The following is an 18,296-nucleotide window of genomic DNA, read 5'->3' as shown; positions in this document are numbered from 1 at the left end:
AGTATTGAGTCATTTGGCAAAACCAACAAAAACCTAGTTAGTGGTGGTGAGGACCATTGTTCTTCCATTTCCCTTGATTGTGGAGATCTGAAACACACCATTGGTCAGGCCCTTGTGCAATAAATACCTCAGAAGGAAATCATCAAAAAAACCCAGCAAAGTAAATTGTAGACCTGAGCTAAAGACACTTGCATTGTGAGCTGTGGTTCATATTCCAATTCAGTAAAAGTATAACTTTGCAAATACTCATTGTCTGTTAACAAGCTTAGACTTGAAATTGATTTCAAAGGACAAAACAGGCATGTATAGAAAATGTCTAGTGACACAGCTGTACACAGAACATATCTATGAAGGATAAGTTAACTATTCACATTTTGCTTCCATAAACTGAATTGCTTCATGAGTCCTTTTCAGTTTTTGGGGAGAACAACTTGTTCCTTCAGGAAAATTTTAAAAGACTAAAACTGAACATTAAAAAAAAATCTTTCTTTCAAATCTCCATGCATTTCCATTCTATTCCTGTTATACACTCCCAACTTGATACCCTGGAAACCATAACTACCACATACCAGCTCACATTCTCCCCCGTACAAAGTGGAAAGGAAAGTGAAAGAGGGAAATACACACGCACACATTCACACACACATACACCAAACCAAGGAAGAAAATGTGACACCGTACCTTCTCGTTTCTTCAAATAGTCATGACGACATAGCTGATGTTTTATCATTTTATAAATCCTTTCATACTCTACCCATTCCATGCTTTTTTCCTACTAAATATATTTCTTGTTTAGAATCAATGTTAAGTGATTCACCAAAGTGTCTTATCCACTTGGCGTCTTATTCGCCAAGACAGTGAATAAGATCAGCAGTGATTTTAAAGTCAGAACTATAGCAGGCGGGCAAAACAAGTGCATATCTAAAATAAGCGTTTATTCCAGTGAACACGATTCCTCCAAACAAAACACATCCGATATAATCCACCTTTTGCCCAAATATAATGCCCTACTGGGGGCTCTGCTTTGATATTTGTGGCTGACAGGTTGTGCATCAATTAATGGCAGGAGTTTGATCAGCCTTCGTGAGGAAGAATCCAGATTCTTAAGTCTCTGTCCCTGTTACCATGGCCACCTTGTTCTCGAGCCTGTTGACAGCCTTGAGGCAGCTGGAAAAGAGGCTAACCCCCACAGAGCAGGTCATTCTGTGCACCAGACTATTGAGAACCTCTTCTACAAGGAACCCTTATGATGAGTACTATCCATTTGGGAGACAAATAGCCATCCATTCTAAGAGGCCTATCTACATACCTCTTCCCCCAAATTTCTTTTCACTAGGCTTCCAATGGTGTTTCCCCAAGTCCCTGGTCCTCTGATCAAACCACGAATCACGACTCAGGAGTCAGTGGAGCTTCAAACCAAAAGCAAAATCTCCTTCCAGGCAAGTGGAGAAGCAGATGAAACTCCAGTGTTCTTTACTGGGATGACTTTCCTTCTCCGACACCCCTCAGAGCCAGGATGGGCTCTCCAAGGCTGCAGCTGTCTAATTCTAGCTAATGTTGGCAAATCACACATGACTAGTCAACTGGCCCTAGGGAAAACTCCGGGAGGAATGAGTATAGATTGCAGGATGGTGAAGGAGTGGGTGCCCTGGCTCTGTGAGCCACCTGTTATTAGAATGAATTTGTGTCTTCAGGACCTGCTGTAGTCACTTGATGATGGAGCGCTACCATGCAGACCCAGGTAACAGCAAGTTCACAATGTATTTTCTACCCAAATCCAAAGACCTCTTGGATTCTTCTGTAACATTTTACCGTATCACTGACACAAATATCTAAAAATTATTGAATTTTGGATAGCTCACATAGCTTTGTCTATTACGTGGTCAGAACTTATTATTCTACTAAAAACAATAGTTTTTTGCCTAATAAGATAATCTATAGTTTAGCCCATAGGCCTAATTGCCTTTATTCAATTATAACATTCGCCATCAAGTACATTACTATCTTTTTAAAACGGTTCTTAGATGTAGACTTTTTTTTATTGTCTATCTAAACAGATTAGTTTATATAGGTCATAAGCTGCACCTTCATTTAAATTTACTTATTTCTATCTAGCCATTGCATTCTCCTTTTTATCGTTTTCATATTCTGATCTATTTAGCATCTGCCAAGAGCTGGTTTTGCGTTAAGTATCCTCATCGATATTGATTTGATTTTAGCAATTCAGCTACTTAAATAGCACTTCCAGATTGTGTGAAATAGCATTTTATCTTGTGCAAAGTACTTTGCATGCATGATCTCAGTTTAGATTCACAACAAATCTAGGAGGTGAGGTAAGCGGGGAAGCTACTCATTCTTTCACCATTTTCTTTATTTTCTAACTTCTTTTATTAAAAGACTATTTTTTAAAGAAGCTTCAGGTTTACAGAAAAATGAAGCAGACAGTACTCAGAGTTCCAATATCCTCGCTCTCCCACATGCAGTGCCCCTTTTATTAACATCTTGCATGAATGTGGCACATTTGTTACAATTGATGGATCAATATCAATACATTATTATTAAGTGAAGTCCATAATTTAGGTTAAGGCTCACTCATGTGTTGTTCAGTTCTGAGTTTTGACAGATGCAAGATGTTTTGTATCTCAGTCTGCTTGGGCTGCCATAACAAAATACCTCAGACTGTGTGGCTTAAACAACAGGAGTTTACTTTCTCGCTGTCTGGAGCCTGGAAGTCCGAGATTGCGTGCCAGCATGGTCAGTTTCTGGTGAGGTTCTCTTCCGGGTTGCAGACGGCCACTTTCTCACCGTGTCCTCACATGGTGAAGAGAAAGAGAGACAGTCTTAGTGTCTGATAGGTAATCCTATCAGATTATGACTTCATTTAACCTTAATTGTTTATTCATAAGCCCTTTCTCCCAATACCGCCACGTTGGGGGTTAGGACTTCAATACGTGAATTGTAGGGGGACACAAACATTCGGTCCATAACATCACGTAGCCGCCACTACAGTATTATACAGAACAGTTTCATCAACCAAGAACTCCTCTGGGCTCAGCCTGTTCTTCCCGCCCTCTTTACTAACCCCTGGCCACCGCTGATCTTGTTGCTGTCTCCGTAGATTTTCCTTTTCCAGAATGTCACACAGTTGGAAAAATGAAGTATGTAGCCTTTTCAGACCTGCTCCTTTCACTTAGCAATATGCATTTGAGGTTCCTCCATGTCTTTTCATAGCTTGGGAGCTCATTTCTTTTTTAGCATGGGATAATATTGCATGTTCTAGAGGTACCACAGTTTGCTTATCCATTCATCTACTGAGGGACATCTTGGCTACTTCCAGTTTTTCACAATTATGAATAAAACTGCTGCAAATATTTGTGTGCCGGTTTTTGTACAGACATAAGCAGTCAACCTTATTTGAATAAATACCTAAAAACTTAGTTGCTGGATCAAGACTGTGTTAAGCTTCATAAGAAACCGCCAAACTATCTTTCAAAGTGACTGCACCATTTTTCATTCTGACCAGCAATGAATGAGAGTTCCTATTGCTCCACACCCTCACCAGCATTTGCTATTGTAAGTTTTTTTGTATTTTAGCCATTCTAATAGGTATGTAGTGGTATTTCATTGTTTTAATCTGCAATTCCCTAATGACATATGATGTTGAACAATTTTTCATGTGCTTACTTGCCATCTGCATATCTTCTTTGGTGAGGTAGCTATTCAAATCATGTGCCCATATTTTAATTGAGATGTTTGTTCTCTTTTTGTAGAGTTTTGAGAGTTCTTTGCATGTTTTGAATAACAGTCCTTTATCAGATATGTGTTTTGCAAATATTTTCTTCCAGTCCATGACTTGTCTTTTCATTCTCTTAAAGGTCCTTTATTTTTAAAGAGACCACTATAGGGGCTGGCCCTACGGCTGAGTGGTTAAGTTCACGTGTTCTGCTTCGGTGGCCCAGGGTTTTGGATCCTGGTGTGGACGTGGCACCACTCACCAAGCCATGCTGAGGCGGTGTCCCATATAGCAGAACTAGAGGGACCTACAACTAGAATATACACCTATGTACTGGGGGGCTTTGGGAAAGAAGAAGAAGAAAAATAAGAAAACAAAAAAGATTGGCAACAGATGTTAGCTCAGGTGCCAATCTTTAAAAAAACAAAAAAAAGACACCATTATGTACCAGGCTCTGTAACTAGACAGCAACACTACAAAAATAGATAAGATACAGCACCTGCCTTCAAAGGGTCCATAATCAAGTTGGGGAACAGACATTAACAACTATACACTGTAATGACGTAGTGCTCTAAAAATATGTATACAATGTATTTTTGGCATAGAAAACAAATGACTAACGGGGCATTGACAATTCTTTACAGAGAAAGTAAAATATAAAGTGAGATTTAAAGATGTGTCAGTATATATTAAGTAGAGAAAGGAAAAGAGCATTTTAGCAAAGAAAAGAGTGTGCTAAGACATGGAAATAAGAAAGAGAATGGGATGTTCAAGGTGTTGCACATAGTTTTCCAGTCCTAGAAGGTAAGGATAAACCCTGTCATGAAAGGTCTTGAGAGCATTTAAAAGGATGTCAGAGCTATCGTGTAGTTGACCAAGAGTCCTAGAAACATGAATTTGCTATAGAGGAGGAAGAACATGGTGAGATCTGTGATCGTGTAGAAGATAGGTCTGTCAAAACTAAAGTAACAGAGGCGCCGTTCAGGCATTAGGGGTGGTGAGGGGGAGTATACTTTTTAAATAATTATGCGTTAAAATTGACAATATTTAATAGTCAGTTGAATGTGAAAGGGAATGGATGTTTGAAGTGTCATCGAGGTTTTAAGTTGGAATGATTGATGGATCGTGTTGCATGTAATGAAGAAAAGAAATACTCTTGTGTTGAATTGAGATGATAATCTCAGTTTTCCAAATATTGAACTTGGGATGCCTTTGGAAATTTGTTTAGAGCTGTTTCAGTCAGTGTTCCAACACAAAATATATGGTGTACTTTAAAAAGTCTTTGAATAGACTTAATGAAGAAACTATTTACAAAGTTGTTAGCAGCATTAGAAAAAATCAATAACAAATGATAAGGCAACCCAAGTCTAGCAAGCAGAGATAAGGCTCTACCACTCCCAGTTTTGAAGGGATTAGGGAAGGAAGCATTTAGCAACCCAAGGAGACTGTTAGCTATAGCTGTAGACAAGAGCCGTAGCCATCAGTTAGCCATACATCCACTAACGCCCCACTGGCTGAGAGGAAAGGCACCGAGAGATGAATATGCTCATCTTCCTTTCTGCTCCCCAACAATCCCTTGCCCTTGGTTTTCACTGGCCAAACACAAATGGATGTCAGAGGGCAAGGGAATCTATTCATGTGTCAACAAAGGCAGGCTTCCGGAAGCCCAGAGCTGGATAGGGCAGGGGGAAGGTGGATCTGGAAATCCAGAGATCTGGAGACTATCCTCCAAAGAGAATATGCTAGGTCAGAGGGAGATCTAAGCTAGAGATTAAATTTGGGTTCTCTCACTATGTAGGTTGCAATTGAAACAATGAAACAGAGATAAGGCCCATTTCACAGATTAGAAAATCTAATTCATAAAGTTTTGAGTTATAAATTGTATTTATAATATAAATATAAATTATAATCATTTTTATAATAATTATAAATTATTGTATGTAATAAAGTTATTCGCCTAAAGATTATCAGCTAATAAACAAACACTCTAATCCTCTGGCTGCTAGTCCACTCTTTCTCTCTCTCTCTTTTTTTTTACACCAGTAATCTTGACCAATGATAACAAGCGTTGACCATCAAACTCCTTAATGCAATCTTTTGTATTATGCATTAGAATTTTTTATTCTCTATCCCAGTCTTCATGGTTCAGATGGAGCTGAGCCTATGTCCTAGCTTCAGGGATAAGCACATGTCCCAGGCTTGGCCAATTAGAATGTTCCATTCCTCTGGACATGGTGATTGATTCAGGGATTGTCATATGTCCCAAAATATCCCAATCAGAATAAATGGCTGGACATGTTGGCAAAGAGGCTTTCTCCTGAGATTGCTAGGGTTTTAAGACATGAGCCCAGAGTTGGTGATGGCCTTTCTGCCACCACTGGGAAAAGTCTGTCTAAGATTAAAACCAATACCCACATCAAAAGAAAAGAAAAAAAATGGAGGAAAGTAAGTTTCTACAGCCTTCAATACTTCAAGCCAGTTGAACCTCTAGACTTTGTAATTATGAATAGAAAAAAAATGTTCTTCCTTTTCATGCTAATGTCAGTTTAAGTTTGTTTCTGTCACTTGCAACTGAAGAAATGCAGGCTAATATATTTCTGTTGACTTTCATTAATATATAAAATTAGTTTCAATATTTTATTTGAACTTGACTATTGAAGGTCTTCAGTCAATCCAAGGATATGTAAATTGCTGTTTTTTAAGAGATTGTCACTAATTAGTGAGCCCTGTAATTATTATGACCTACAAGGGGAAATCCACATCAAAGTCTAAACTTAAGTGAGTTATCCTTAATCTTCTGAGCCCTCTCATTCAGGCAGATTTTGTAAGAAAACAAAATGGAGAAAAAAAATCTTTATAGGAAATATACACTTTAAAATATTTGGATAAATCCCTCCATTTTATTATCACAGTTTTGTTTTGTTTTGGCAAGTTACGACTAAGAACCTCAAAGCCTAAATAATATAAAGCAAAAAATGGGGTAATGAAAAATTTTTATCATTAAATATTACTTATAGAATATTTAAAAATTCAAACAAACTGATGGCTCCCAGTTTTCCATTTGCTTTTATGTTTATCAAAATGCAAGTGGGATCAAGTAGGTGATACACCATGTTGCATAATTTATTAATTTATATAGAGAAATAATTCACAATATTCAAAATTGAAGTGTAACTCCTGATATAGCAGTTCTCATGACAGCAAAATTACTCCAGGTTACAGAAACGTCTTCTTGATTTGCAGTGCAAGGTTATTTCAACATTACAAAAATAGAATTTAATTGAATTTGGATAGAATTATTTCCAACATATGGATGAGGTGACTTCAAGATTTTGAGGAGAGGGGGTTAAAACAAATGTTTCTTCAAAGATGTTTTTCTTCCAGCCCTAACAGTGACAACGCTAAACCTGCCCTCTGCAAATTGTGTCATCTGGTCCTCACCAGAAGAGGCCCTTTACTATGTGGCTGCCATCGGTCCACGGCAGGGCTGGCCCTCTCCCCTTCACGCCAATTTTCTGGTTTAAGCGCACGTGCTCTGAGGCGTATAAACTGCTTTCCTTCCCTTATTAAGACGTTGACATAGTGTCCCCGGAGTAGTGAAGAAAGACTTCGAAATTGAAATGAACCACCCTTGGGGTTTAATGTTCTTGTCATGTAGGGTTCTGCTTTGCTTTCCTCTGTTCTTTTCTCCTTTCTTTTTCTTTTAATAAAGACTATAACAGCAGGGAATACACAGACCCTGAAATCGCTGGAAAATGAAATGTTTCTACAGCACTGAGATGCATTTAGTGCCAAGACAGAAATTTCAGTCCTTCTATTGTTGTTTTGTAAGGAGGAGTTTTTTAAAAGGCACAAATGAAATAGAAATAATTTCAGGGTGATGGGAGAGCCCCATGCTCCAGGACATGCTGCTCTCCTAGCATTTTCAGGGTGTTTGGTAATGAAAAAAAGGGAAGAAAAAGGGAAAATGTCCTAATCAGAGTCTTATCAACCAAGTGGATAAAGTAGAGAACATGAAAATAGTCCATTTGGTACTTATTAAAGTGACTTTTCCAAAGGAGGGGTTCCAGAATCAGCGACACTGAATACCTGTTGCTAAATTCATTGTTGATTGTTACTTGGAACTTTCTGTTTTCTGTACTTTTTTTGTTTTTGTCTTCTGTGGCATAGCTTAATAATAGACACATACATAGAAATATACCCATATATGTATATATAGAGAAACGTAATTGTGCCTTTCTTTTTACTTCACTCTCTAAATTCAGATTGCTGATGTTTCATTGTCTGGAAAAAATCCCCTTCTAAAGAAACTTAGGGGGTTTTAGCTCAAAAAAAACAATAAATAGTTCAATAAATACATACATTTTTATTTAAAAAGAAAGAATGAGCCATACTCTTTATAGGTGTATTCTTTATTTCTGAAAAAGTTCGTTATTTGCTATTTTTCAGATGATAACAGTGTTATACGATTGTTGTAAACAATCAAAGTAATATAATAAAGATGTAGAAAGCAAAAATAATAATCTCTCATGCACTCTCAGCCCCCACCTCATCCACCTACCACCGTCTCGCCCGTTGAGTTAACCAGAGTAACTCCCTTGGACGTATCTTTTCATGTTGCTAAGTTCATTTATCCCATATGGGCATATGTGAAGATTTGGGGGTGAATGTTTTTAATGAAAAATAATCAGATTCTTTTTTTTCCAAATTGCTCTTTTCATTTTGAAAATATGTCATAGAAATTTATGCAAGATTTGTTATAAAATTTTAAACTTTATTATATAAAATTTCAAATATATGCAAAAGCAGACAGATCAGTATAATGAACACCCATGTACCCATCACCCAGCTTAAACAATAAGCAACTAAAGGATAATATTGTTTTTCTCTCACTCTCCCTACTCAATTATTTTGAAGCAAATTTAGACATCGTTTCACTTCATCCATAAATGTCTGAGATGTATCTGTAAATGATGAAATTTTTTTAAACATAAGCATAATACTTCTAAACAATCTAAAAAAAAATATGTAATCAGTTTCCAAATTTCCACCATTTTCTTATTCTTTTTCTCTTTTCTTAGTATTTTTGTTTGAATTAGGAGCCAAATAAAACCCAAGCATTGCAATAGATCATTATGCCCCTTATGTCTCTTTTAATCCGAGTCTTCCCTTCTCTCTCCCTCCCTCTCTCTCTGCAATTTATTTATTTACTTATTTTTAAAGCAAGTTGTTGGTCTTACAGGGTTTCTCACAATCTGGATTTTTTAGCAGGGACACTTCACAGGTAGGGGTGTATATTTTCCCAAGAGGCACACAACTGGTGGTCCCTTTTTGTGATATTAACAGCCATTAACAACCATTGCCTAGCTTCATTAACTCATTAGTGGTTGTAAAATTGCTAAGGTCTAATGATATCATTTCTTCTTGATTCATTAGCTGGAATACTTCTATAAAAAGAAAAGCCCTCTCTTCAACAACTTGATTACTCTTAATTGCATAGGAAAAAGAGGACAAATGCTTAGAACTTTTCCTTTCACCACTTTTCAAAATAATGAGTTAGATCTCTATATCCTCCAAAGATGACCAATGATCTCTAAATATCAACATGAAGTTATGGGTTCAAACATATGTGATATGTCTCAATCCCCTGTGCTTATTAACATCCTTTATGATGTTTAAATTGTCACATCTTTGCCACTTCAAGGCTCTTTGGGCCCAGCTCTCGTGGTCTCTGATAACTATACTCTCTTCAAAGGGCAAGATACACCAGGTTTGGGTTATACAGTACCTACCACAGACCTGGAATCGTTCATTTCACCAAGAATCCTTAGGAAATTCCAAGGGTTTTAGGAGCTCTGCTCCAGGACTGGAGATGGACACCAAATATATATTTCTTATAAATCATATTATCACAACTGTTAGAAGTTATAAATGAATTCAATGAAGTTTCAGGGTATGAAATCAATATAAACCAGCTGCATTTTTATACACTAACAACGAACTATTGGAAAGAGAAATTAAGAAAACAATCCCATTTACGATAGCATCAGAAACAATGAAATACTTAGGAATAAATTTAACCAAGGAGGTGAAAAATCTGTACACTAAAAACTATAAGACATTAATGAAAGAAATAGAAGAAGACAAATAAATGAAAAGATATTCCGTGCTCGTGGATTAGAAGAATTAATATTGCTAAAATGTCAATACTATCCAAAGCAATCTACAAATTCAATGCAATGTCTATCAAAATTCCAATGGTACTTTTCACAGAAATAGAAAGAACAATCTTAAAATTTGTATAGAGCCACAAAAGACCCCAAATAGCCAAAGCAATAGTGAGAAAGAAGAACAAAGCTGGAGGCATCACACTTCCTGATTACAAAGCTATAATAATCAAAACAGTATGGTTTTGGCACAAAAATATACACAAAGATCAATGGAAAAGAATAGAGAGTCCAGAAATAAGCCCATGCATATATAGTCAATTAATTTTTGACAAAAGAGCCAAGAATATACAATGGGAAAATCGTGGTCTCTTCAATAAATAGTGTCAAGAAAAATGGATATCCATATGAAAAGAATAAAACTGAACTCCTTCTTTACACCATACATAACAGTCAACTCAAAAGGGATTAAATACTTGAACATAAGACCTGAAACTATAAAATTCCTAGAAGAAAACAAAGGAGTAAGCTCCTTGATCTTGGTTTTGGCAGTGATTTTTTGGACTTGACACAAAAAGTAAAGGTAACAAAAGCAAAAATAAACAAATAGGACTACTTCAAACTAAAAAGCTTCTGTTCAGCAAAGGAAAGCATCAACAAAATGAAAAGGCAACCTATGGAATATGGGAGAATCCTACAAGAGAAAATATTTTCAAACCACATGTACGATAATGGATTAATTTCCAAAATATACAGGGAACTCATACAACTCAATGGCAAAAACCAAATAACCCAATTAAAAACTAAGCAAAGGACCTGAACAGACATTTTCCTGAAGAAGACAAGCAAATGGGCAACAGGTACATGAAACGATGTTCAACATCACTAATCATCAGTGAGATGCAAATCAAAAGCATAATAAGATGTCACCTCACACCTGTCAGGATGTCTATTATCAAAAAGACAAGACATAACAAATGCTAGCAAGAATGTGGAAAAAAGGGAACTCCTGTATACTATTGGTGGAATGTAAACTGGCACAGCCACTAAAGAAAACAGTATGGAGGTTCCTCAATAAAATAAATATAGAACTACCATATGACCCAGCAATGCCACTTCTGAGTATCTATCCAAAGGAAACAAAAATCACTCTCAAAGAGACACCTGTATTCCCATGTTCAGTGCAGCATTACTCACAATAGCCAATGAGTAGAAACAACCTAAGTGGATCAGCAGAAGAATGGACAAAGAAAATATGGTATATATATGCACGCTGAAATACTATTAAGCCTCAAATAAGAAGAAAATTCTGATATTTGTGACAACATGGATGAAACTGGAGGGAATTATGCCAAGTGAAATCAGCCACAAAAAGAAAGACGAACACTGCATTGTAACACTTACATGTGGAATCTTAAAAAAAAAAAAAAAAAAGGGTGAACTCATAGAAATACAGAGTGGAATGGTGGTTGCCAGGGGCTAAGGGGGAAACAGAGAGAGGCTGGTAAAAGGGTACCTACTTCCAATTGTAAGATGCATAAGCTCTGAGGATTTAATGTGTAACATAGTGACTATAGTTGACACTACTGTATTCTTTTTTCCCCTATTTTATTGAGACATATTGACATATAACATGTATTAATTTAAGGTATACAACATAACCATATATATTGTGAAATGATTACAACAAAAAGTTTATTAACATCTATCGCCTCACATAGTTATAATTTTTTCCTTGTGATGAGAACTTTTAAGATTTACTCTCTAAACAATTTTAAATATACAATACAGCTAACTATTGTCACCATGCTGTACATTAAATCCCTAGAACATTTATCTTATGGAAATTTGTTCTTTTTGACCACCTTCACCCGGTTTGCCCACCTTCCACCCTCTGCCTCTGGCAACTGCCAATCTGTTCTCTGTATCAATCATCAAAAAAAAGTAAATATGTGAAGTGATGGATGTGTTAATTAATTCAATGGTGGAAATCCTTTCACAATGTATACATAGATGAGATCATCACATTGCACACTTTACTACAATTTTGTTTGTCAATTATACATCAATAAAGCTGTACAAATAAAATAAACACATTGTTGTAGGCAACAACAAAAAAAATTACAATGAAGCAATTCCTTCAAACTTCTGAAGGAAAAATATTTCCTACCTACAACTCCAGCCCCAGCCAAACTAGAGACCAAATCAGAGGGCTCGTAAGGACATTTTCAGGCAAATGAGGTCTCCAAAATTTCACCTTGCTTCCACTCTTTTTCTGAAAACTACTGGAGGATACACTCCAGAAAAATGAGGTTGTAAACTAAGAAAAGGGAAGAAAAGGGAAACAGGAGTGCCACACCGATGAGAGTTGCGGGAATTGTCAAGAGGATGCAGAGGGAGACCTGGGATGACAGCTCTGACCTGGCACACAGTGAAGCAGGCCACATATCCTCAGCTCAGAAGGCTCTGGCAGGGATTTCTTCAAGAAGATTAAAAAAGAGAATTGCTGATCTGTCTGAAGGGTTTCAGGGAATGGTTCATATCCTCGTGCCTTCCCTGTGTCACTGACTCTTCTAGAAGAGATAGATGTTCAGGTTATTAATTCTACATGTCATGAAATTTAGACAAATGACTGTCATTGGAGTTGAATTATTGATAAAGACAAAGAAAATGAAACAAACAAAAACAAGATAATTATCTTCAGAGAAAACAAATGCTGACAGGAAAAGTAAGAATTACTTAGTACATGGCTCAGCTGTGAATAGCATTTGCACTTATGTTGTCTTGATAATATAAACACTGAATAATATAGAATCAAAATTGTGATACAACAAAGTTGGGCGGTTGAAAGCATGTGCAGAATACATGCGTATGGTGAGAAAAGGAGGATAAAATAGGACGAATCTTCATCTTCTATAGAGGGAGACGGATAATCCTAAACTGAAAGTTAAAGGTAGCAAGAAAATCATGGAATTTAGAGATTTGGAAGTCAATTTAAAAATCAACCGAAAGAAAGTGTTTGCCTCTGAGAAAAGAAATCTGGGAGAAGGCAGAGAGAATTACTGTTTTTCATAACATATCTTGTACGACTTTAAATTATACATATACACAATTGCGATAAAAAGTAAAAGAAAATGAAAATGACTTTTATGAACATAGGATACTGAACTACTTTTTAAAATGGTGATTTCCCAGCTGAGAAAAAGGACACTTCTTCAAAGCTTACTTTCGTAATTATTTCATCATCGAGTCCTTTTCTCATTGATGAAGCCTGTCTTATCTTCATCAAAGAAAAATTAGAACTAGTACAATTCACCCACTTATTTACTCAATCAATAAATATCTATTGAGTCATCTCCATCTTGAAGGACCTCACAATACCTCAGGGGAACATTAAACCCAAAATCCTTGCCTGCTAGCAAGAAAAAGCTTAAAAAGTGCTATGGGAGGGGAGATCGCATGGGAGTGTCTCAGAAAGCTTCACAGGCATATTTTAACTAGGTCTGAAAGGGGAGGTTATGTAGGATCTTATTTTATTTTGTAGATTTTCTAGATAATTCAATATAATAAGTGTTCTGGAGTACATCTCTTTGAGGCTCACACTACTAGGGGCTACAGGAAATATGAAGGTAAATAGAGATAAGATCCCTACACGTCCTGAGGCGCAAAATACAAGGAGGAGTAAGGTAAGCACTGATATAAAAGTTCAGAGAGTCATTCCAGCTAAGGGATGTGGAGTTTGGGCAAAGCGATGTTCAGGAGGTGGCATCTGCTTCAATGTCTAGCTGTTCCATTGAATTCCAGCAGAAGAATATTTGCCTTATCTGCTCACTCATTATTCTTTCATTCATTCAACTGCCATTTATTGAGCACCAACTGTCCACCAGACACTGGGCTAGCTCTTGGGTACACAATGTGTACCAGTAGGAAACAGATCACAAAAACAGGTTCAAAGAAAGAAGAAGAGCCCAGCCAGGTAGGTGTAGAGAAGGGAGAGGGGTGGGGAACAGGCAGGGAGAAGAGGAGAAGTAACATGGGAAGGTGAGTCATAAAAATTAAGGAAGGAAGGATAGGCTGTTTGATAATTCTACCCTTCTTGATTTATTTTTCCCAATGCCCTCTAACTGCTAAATTACTCACTGTCTGCTTTTAGATATTTTTAAAGTACTTTAAAAGAACAATTCAAATTCTTAAAATGAACCTATGCAGGAGCAAGGATGCTTCTCTTGGTTTTATAGCTGGAGCGTCTGACATCCTTAACGATGCTAAATGGATGACCTCACTGGTACCCTAGAGTAGAGAAGAAACCCTTCCCAGAGCCCAGGGCTGTGGACTCTTGTGTGATATTCTGCCACTCTCCTGCTGACACCTTCATTCTTTCGAAGGACAGAAACAGGAAGTTCAATGTTTCAAGGTTCATCTGTGTTGTGGCATGGATCAGTACTCTGTTCCTTTTCACGGCTGAATGATATTCCACTGTGTGGCTATATCACATTTTGTCTATCCATTCATCTGTTGATGGCCATTTGGGTTGGTTTTACCTTTTAGCTATTGTGAATACTGCTATGAACATTCATTTTAAAGTTTCCCTAGAGACAGAAATCACATTAGTGGTTGCCAGGGGTTCGGAGAAAGGGGGTTGGGGCATGACTATGGAGTGCATTCACAGTTTCCTTTCGGGGTGATGAAAAATTTCAGAGACTAGCAATGGGATTGCACAATATTGTAAATATACTTAATGCTCCTGAATTGTGCATTAAAAATAGTAAGTGTTATATTATGCATATTTTGCAATAAAAATGAAAGAGCAGCTCACTTTTTCATCTCTCTGTCAGAAGTCCCATTTCCTTTCTTACTCCCACTTGCCCAGGCAACTTCCTTGTCACCGCCTTTGTTAAAGAAAAGCTTTGGCTCTGGCCATCCCTGGGGCTCTGCTTGAAACTCCAGGAAGAAAATTGCCCAAAGCAGCCTATTTTACAGCAAAGCTTACCTGGCCTGGAGAGTCTACAGAAAATTGCCTTGGAAAACCCACTCAATCTCATCTCCACGTCTGTTCATGTTTATGTCTCTTCACGTGGCTGAAATCTTTCACAGTTTCCATTAAAATTGCTCCTTAAGTATGGATAACTGTAATCTCATTCCAGTTCATTCTCTGCCCTTGACTTCAGGCACACACACACATCCTGCGCTTGGAGCCCCTCATGCTCTCCTTTTTCCTTGCTTGGGAAGAGGAAATTATCTACATGGCTCTGTGTGCTGTTAGACCCACCCAACTTCATCAAGATGAGCAGCTAGGCAGAAAGTCCAGGGCAAGATTCCTAACGATGGGTGATTTCTACATGTTTCCAGCAGAAGCAGAATAAAAAGCTCCAGCTCTCCCCACTTATTAGGTGTTGACAGTGCCTCAGAGCTGGCAACCAGGCGTGGAACTCCCCCCACCCTTACCTCCACCTCTGATTTTCTGACAAAAGTTATGGTCAAACCAGTCTGTTAGCTGTTTCTCAGTATTTGCCTTTATCTGCTGATTCGGCGAGACTTATTTTGTTTCTGAGATTTTGTGGTTGTTTTTTTTAACCGCTGTGGGTAAGATTTTTCACTGTACCTAATAATTAGAACAAAACTAGTGATAAGATTTACAGAAGGTTCTTTGGGAACTTACCATTAATGAATTCAAAGATGATTTGCAGTTACTTGCTACACAGATGTAAATAAAAGCAGGTTAAAGTGAGTCCCTAGGGTATGTTTGCAAGAAAAAAATATATTCTAAAATAGAAGTCGCAGGTCCCAGCGTTAGGCATTTTGTGTCTGCAAGGGAGGGGGGACTAACCATTGCTTTAGAAGCTCATAGATTACTTCAGTTGGTTCTACTGGTAGAGAATTTTGTCCTTAGGAATTACAATAAAGTATTTTGAAAATTTAAATGTAGTGAAGAGCAAATGTAAACAGTCAGAATCCTCAAACTAGATTTATTTTCATTTATTTTCTTTCGAGAAAACCTAAGAACACTCGCTACAGATTTGTTTGGCTATCCACCTTAATTTTAGAGTGAAAGTTTCGGTTTGCCACCGCCCCTCTTACAAAATTCACTTACTGATACTCTTTTTCTTTCGTCTCCATTTCCACTGAAATGACTTCTCTTGTCCTCAATAGAAGACACCAAAGATACAGTCTTGACTCAATGTTGACTTACACATGTTTTTAGACAAGTTTGTTTTGTATCACAGGAAGCACCTTAGAAACTTACCTAGAAGCTGAATGAGTCACTGCTTTCTTCTCTGCATCTTTCTCAAATAGAATTTTTTTTTAAATAACAGCCCTATTGAGATATAATCCACATACAATTCGCCCATTTAAAATGTACGCTTTAAAGATATTTGGTATATTCACAGAGTTGTGCAACCATCATCACAATAATTTTAGAACATTTCGTCACCCCCAAAAGAAACCCATACCCACTAGCAGTCACTCTCCACCTTCCCCTCCCCCAGCTCCTGGCAACCACCAATCTATTTTCTGTCTCTAGAGATTTGCCTATTCTGGATATTTCACATAAATGGAATCATGCAGTATGTGGTCTTTTGTGACTGGCTTATTTCACCTTGCACAATGTTTTCAAAGTTCAACCATGTTGTAGCATATATCAGTACTTCATTCCTTTTCACAGCCAATGAATATTGCACTGTATGGATATACCACATTTTGTTTATCCATTCATGGGTTGATGGATAGTTGGGTTGTCTCCACCTTCAGCCATTAAGCATAATGCTGCTCTGGACATTTTTGTCTAAGTTTTTGTGTGGACGTATGTTTTCATTTCTCTTGGGTTCACTTATAAATTTTAACTTAATATAGACTAGACTTGACTCTGAATTACCTGGGTAGATAGTCCGAGTGGGTGAGGAGAGGGAATCAAAGGAGAGCATTAACAAGTAAGTGGACAGGATTTAGTTCATGGATTTCCCAATTTCCAAATCCCCCTAAAATAATACTGTCTAATATTGTAACATCTTAGGATCATGACTTTACATGTGGGAAACTGAGAGCCCAGTAAAGTTAAATAACTTGCTCAACAATTTGTTGAAGACCAAGCAGGACCTAGGGCCTATGGTTTATAGTTCTTAGGACACAACCTTTTGTACCACCTACATTGCATTAGCATACTCTGTGATCTAGGTGGTGTCTAATTAAAAAAGATTGGATTCAGCTGAAAAACAAAATTTAGAATTGGCTAGAATTGTCTTCATTTCACCAGGAAGAGAAATAACAATCTCTCTGTTAATCAAAGATAACGCTATGGAGGGTTAACTATGTATCATGTACCAAGCTGAGTGCTTCGGCTAAGCTACCATATTTAATTTCGAAAACAACCCCATTTTACGAATAAGGGAACTAGGGTTTAAAGATAAGAATTTACTCAATTTAATACATGATGTGAAGAAAATGGAAGCCAGAAGCATCTCCCTCTACAAGACTTGGTTCTTAAGTGTTCTGCTATGCTGATAGAAGTAGGGAAAACATCGTCTGCCTACTTTTCTTGTCCTCCCACTCTCGACTTCCGTTTTCACAGGTTATGAGTTTTAAACAACCTACAAAGGGAACATTTGTAAATTGGAAATGTCTTGTCTATACATTTATAATTGTGCTTAAGCAAAAATATGAAATCATTCCATTTCTAAATAAAATCACATATATCCTTCTCCAAAGTTATCGCCAGAAATAAAATGTTCTTCATCTAAAGTCAGATAGGCAAGTGCTTTTTGAACTCAAGTGCAAATGTCAATCAGTTGTTGGTGGCTCCTGGAATATTGTGTTGAGAAGGATTCTGAAGACTCGACCAGGTTCAGAAGAGGCTGCAGCAATCTGCTTATGAGCTTCCATTGGTGTGGGAATGGGGCACACGAGACATGTGTTTGCCTTTCCTGAGTGTTTAAGAAATTCTCACATCAAATTAAAGGCAGTAGAATGTGGTTTTGTGTGTGTTCCTTCTAAATGTTAGTTTTTCCATAGGTATGACCACTTGTTTTTTTTTTCACTTTAAAAAAGTAAGGTTCTATTGGTGTTTCATTTGGGGCATGTTGTAGTTAAAAAAGGAAAAAAAATCAAGAGTTGGAAATAAACATTATAGTAGATAAGAATGCCTTCCATAGAGTATCTGAATGACTTCTATGGTGAGATGAGTAACAACAACCAGTTTAGAAGAAAATTCCTTTGAGCATAGCTTGGTGGCCAAAGGAAATTTATGATCGAGTAAAATGACCGTATTTCCCAAACCTAAATTGGAGCATACAATCCCATAATGATTTTTCAAATGAATGACAAATTTATTGTTTACAAATATATGCAAAGATATTAAAGTTAAATAGCACTCAACATGTTTTAAATAAATCATCTTTATA

This window comes from Equus caballus, chromosome 9 (genome assembly GCF_041296265.1).
Source record: "Equus caballus isolate H_3958 breed thoroughbred chromosome 9, TB-T2T, whole genome shotgun sequence".
In the NCBI taxonomy this organism is placed as follows: domain Eukaryota; kingdom Metazoa; phylum Chordata; class Mammalia; order Perissodactyla; family Equidae; genus Equus; species Equus caballus.
Note: the sequence above shows the minus strand (reverse complement) of the source record.